Below are 5,313 nucleotides of genomic sequence, written 5' to 3' on the forward strand. Positions count from 1 at the left end.
CTCAGTGATCTCGTGTGCCGGACTGGCACAAAGAGTACACACCTGCTGTGTAGTGGATGGTCCTGAGAGAAGCTGGTCCAGCTTCTGAGCAATCATGTCTACTTTACACTGCAGTGCAGTAGATGGACCAATCTCAAGAACGCCAGCTTTCTTCTGAATGCTGGGTGTGGCTCTATCAGAATGAGAGCTCGAAGCATGGTGGAGTGAATTCTCGGCCAATGTATCAAATAGCCTCCATGCTTCGTCCTCGCTCTTCAGCATGAATGTCCCACCGCATGAAGAGTGGATCATCTGACGATTCTTGTCAGACAATCCATCATAGAAACTCTGCACCAGTTGCCATTTCGGCACCTGATGATGGGGGCATTTCCTGAGGAGATCCTTCATTCTCTCCCAGGTCTCATGAAAGCGCTCACCATCTAGCTCTGAAAAGCTAGTGATGGCTCTACGATATTGGTTCGTGCGACCAATGGGAAAGTATTTCCGAAGAAACTCCTGTTGCAACTGATCCCAGGACTCTATTTCTACAGAATCTAAGGACTTTAGCCAATACTTGGCTTTGTCCTTCAATGAAAAAGGGAATAGAGTCAACCTCAACGCATCATCATCGAAATTCTGTATCTTAACAGTAGAACAGATTTCGAGGAATTCATCTAAGTGTCGGTAGGGATCCTCATGACTAAGGCCATAAAAGGATGAAAGCATTTGAATAATGCTGGCCTTAATCTCATAATGTGGCGCTCCTATATCGGGTCTCCGAATGCAGGATGCCTGAACATAGTCTGTGGGAATGAAGTATTCCCGCAGAGGGCGTGAAAGAACTGGGGGTGGAGGTGGAGGATCCATGTCAGCCATTGTTGCCGAACTTCGATGAGAATGTAAAATTCTCTCTGGGTTGTCAACAAATGGGTGTAATGGGGTTCCTAGACCTCGTCGACCCTGCATACACTGGTACTAAGACCAGATGTAAGCAAACGACCAACTAAAAAAAATTAAACTAGCACAGATACTAACATGTAATTAAACAAAAAAAACAGTAACTAAAAACAAAGAAATATGCTATATAGCTATGTCAGAATTCTATACTAAATAATTAAATAACAAAGTAAACTATTCTAAAATGCTAAAACAAATAAATACAGGAAATCACAAACTATGTTTTTCTAAAACCCACCTGTCTAATCGCTCCTTGCAGAATGATAATTAAGTGAATCCTAAAAAGAACAATATGTGAATCCTATATTTACTAACTATGTTAATCCTATATTCACTTACTAATCCTACTAACTAAAAAGAAAACAACTAATTAACTAACTAAAACAAAATAATAATAAATTAAACTCTAAGAAATAAAGTAATTAATTCGCCGTTCCCCGGCAACGGCGCCAAAATTTGGTTGATATTTTGGAATGCTCTTTTTTAAAACAATTATTTTCAATAAAACTTTGGAAAATCGTCAACCAAAAATATAAAAACCGACTTTCCACAAAGTGGTAAGTACGGGTCGATCCTCAGGGAACAGGAATTAATAACTACAATTCTAGAAAATTTAATTTATTAATATCAAATGGCAATCTACAATTATAAAGTGAATACAACTACAATTAAGCACTAAAAGAACACTAAACAAGCATTCAGTCTTCTGCTCCACACCAAGGATATTTCTGTCTTTTCGCCATTTAGAGAATCTTCTCACTTGTATAATAACCCTGGAAACTAAATATGCTTTTCAACCTAAAAATGCAGAAAAGTACAAAGTTAGTTTTCTATTTTAATTATGCAAACAACAACTAAAACTATATCTAATTCTACGAAAATAATAAACAAATGCTACTTATCAAACAAAAATTAAATAAAATACTAAATTAATTCTAAAATTAACCAAATTACTTCTACTAATGCTGTATGATGATTATGCAACTTCTAAAATACAGAAACTACTGAAAACAAACCTAAAATGCCGAAATTAAGAAAATTACGAAACTGCCCCTAACTAGTGTAAACTAGCAATCTGACAGGTTATCGGAAAACCACTGTTTGACAGGGCAAACGAGGTCCGATTTTCCCGAAATTTGTTCTGTTCTGCAACTGACAGATTAAACAAATTGACAGTTTTTACAGAATTGAAAAACAGTATCTGGAACTCCAGATATAAGCGTTTCAAATCTGGGAAAAATCAGGATATCGTCAGTCCTGTAATTTAAAATCCAGAAAAAGCGATTTTCACAAAACGCTTAAAAATCAGACCAAATCAACTCCGAATGAACTGAAATTTGGTCTGCAGTTAAATAACACGTTAATAAAGTGAATAGAAGAAAAAAATTTGGAAAACACAGAATTTTTGCTCAGAAAATAATTCTGTTGCGACAGGGCAAAAATCTGGTTTTTATTTGAGTGCACTATTCACTTTATGAACCTATTTACCCCCTATCAAATGTAATCTACACCTAATGCAATCTAAATGACACTGTATAACAGTGTATATGCAGATGAATATTAGGAAAACACTAAATGCACGACGAACAAAACACTACAAGCAGTTTATGACTAGAACGAAGTTAACTAACAATGGAAATGCAACTATGCTCAATAATAAAATACAATCTAACTACTAAGTTAACTAATATCTAACTATCATTCAAACCACAATGAAACACATTTCATACATACTAAATAAATACGCTATACGTACACACACTTCTACACTAAAACTAAATTAGATAAATAAACTAATTAATATAGAAATCAAAAGAAATAATAAGAAATGACTTACTTAACTAAAGAACGAAGGCTAAGGTTAGGTTTCACTTGGTTGACTCGACTAGGATCGGTTTCGACTTGAGTAGGTTCAGTTTGGGTTTGGATGCACTCGGATGGGATTAGGTAGGCTCGATTTGACTAGGTTGAAAGAGATAGGTTCGAGCTAAGGTTGACTCACTAATTGGATTCCGTTTTGAGTTACCTTAATCAACTAGGTTCGGTTGACTTAGGTGGACTCGGTTTGACCTTAGTTAAGGTTGGGTTGGGTTTGGCTAAGGTTGACTCGATCTCGGATTGGTCTTGACTTGGACTTAGGCTAGGCTAGGGTTTGAACTTGGTTTAGGATAGACTTAGTCAACTAGATTCGGGTTGACTTAGACTCAACTAAGTTGGACTCAACTTAGGTTCGACTAGGCTCGAATGGGTTAAGGTAAGCTCGGTTTGACTCACTAGGTTTAGACTAAGTTTTTACCCGAGTTAGGTCTTTGACTAGGTTTGACCAAGGTTGGGTTTTGGATTTAGGTCTAGCAAGACTAGGATGAACTCGGTTTAGGTAGGCTTGAACTAAGTGGAATCGACTAAGTTTGACTTAGATAGGTTAGGTAGACTAGGTTGACCTAACTTAGGTTAGGGTTGACTCCACTAAGCTTGACTAAGGTTGGGCTTTGGTCTTAGACTCGACCTAAATGCGGTTTAGGCTTTGACTTGGGCTAGGCTAGGTTTTGACTAGGCTCAAAGGGGGTGTAGACTAGGGGTTGACTCGACCTAGGCTCGGTTTGACTAGGTTAGGTCTAGACTAAAGTAGTAACCTCCTAATTAAGCTACAATTAATCCAAAGTTCACGATTTTAATGGAGGAGGTTGAAAAAGGAATGTAATAATTACCAATGTTCAAACTTTGAAATGCTTTGGATTCTCAAAAATCGCCCCATTTAAAGAGGGAGTTACACTCCTTAATTGCCTTTAATGCCTTTTTGGAAATCTGAAAAGGCCAATCTAGAAATCCACGATTTTTGCTTTTCAAGATGGAATTAAAAAGCTTTTAATGCTCTATGGAAATCGTGTAACCTAGATTGGAATTTTGGTTTAATTGCAAAACACTTTCCAAAGTTAAGGAGTAACTCCTTCTTTAATACACATTCAAAATTCAAATTTTCCTTAAATGCCTCACACGATTTTTGAAGAATATCCTTTTTCCAAAAGCTTTCCAATTTTCAATTACTTTAATTACCTCCCTTCTCCAAAAATCGCCAACTTCAATGGATGCTACTTTCTAAACTAATAGACTTAATTATACCTAGGGAACAAAAGAACTTAAATGGAAAATCGATTTCCTAGGAGTTAATGCTAACCTAATTCCAAAACTTACCTAAATGCAACCCTAAAAACGGCCAAAACAATAAACCCTAATACATTGAACCTAGACACCTTCCTAACTCAACTAATGACCATTAAGACTTTCTAAAAATCGGCCAAGAGCTCAAGGAGAGCTCTAATGGCTGCCACCCACCTCGGGGAAGAAGAAGAACTACACGAAAATAAAAAATATAAAAAAAATATATAAAATTATAAACTAACGAAAAGCAATAAAACCAAGTAACTACTATTTTGATAAAACTAAGTTAGAAAATATTAAAAATGACTCCTAATTACACAAAGGCTAACAATAACATCACTATGCTGGACTTAAAATCATAAAAAAATTAAAGAAAACTTGATTTTTATAATTTTCAATAATACACTCAAACACCAAAACGAAAAATGATTAAAACAATTAAGTAAATCAATCCTAAAACAATGGAACGACTAACACCAATTTATGCTACTGTTAACACACTAAACACACAGCAAGCAACACAACTTACCACTCTAAACCCCCTTTTAACAAAAATATAAAGATCGGCTAGAATATCCCTAGCCGATTTTTTTTTTCTTTTTTCAAAAATAAAATCAAAACGAACCACACGCACAACCCACGACTTAGAATAAACTAAAATGAAATTTCCGAATGAGATTTTCAGCAACACAATACAAGACACAAGCTGGACAAAACAAAAATAGCAAAACAGAAAAATATTTTTGTAGAAATCAAGAATCGGCTAGAAAAAGTCTAGCCGATTTTTCTTCTTTTCAAGCAAAAACAACACACAAACAAACCTAACGACTAAGATGAATCAAAATGAAATTTGTGTCTGAGATTTTCTAAAAAGAAAACACCTATAACACGCTGGAAACAAAAACCCAAATTGACTAGAAAAGCCTCTTGCCGATTTGCACGTTTTAGATAAAAACGATGGAAAAACACAAATCGAATACACAACCAATGAAAGAAAACCTAATCTAACATGCTGGTCTGTGCACGCATGCTATTCTAAGGTTGAAATAAAAAGAAAAACAAGAAACATACAGAAAATAACAAAACAAAAACCACACACACAAATCGGTTTTATCTAGAAGAGAAGGAAGAAGAAGACCTACCTTTTGGAAGATCCGACGACCGGGGGGGTGAAGAAGAGCGGACCGTGGCTGGATGTAGACGTCTTCTACAGTTCAA

General features: G+C 35.9%; 1 non-coding gene across 1 annotated transcript; it reads left to right on the forward strand.

Annotated features, from left to right (window-relative positions):
* Positions 1–349: 349 nt before the first annotated feature.
* On the forward strand, positions 350–452 carry LOC149840359 (small nucleolar RNA R71). The gene has a single exon (XR_016431723.1). It is a non-coding gene; the product is annotated as a small nucleolar RNA R71 (small nucleolar RNA).
* The last annotated feature ends 4,861 nt before the right edge of the window (positions 453–5,313 follow it).

This window comes from Nuphar pumila, chromosome 4, assembly GCF_984573655.1.
Source record: "Nuphar pumila chromosome 4, dmNupPumi1.hap1.1, whole genome shotgun sequence".
Taxonomy (NCBI): Eukaryota; Viridiplantae; Streptophyta; class Magnoliopsida; order Nymphaeales; family Nymphaeaceae; genus Nuphar; species Nuphar pumila.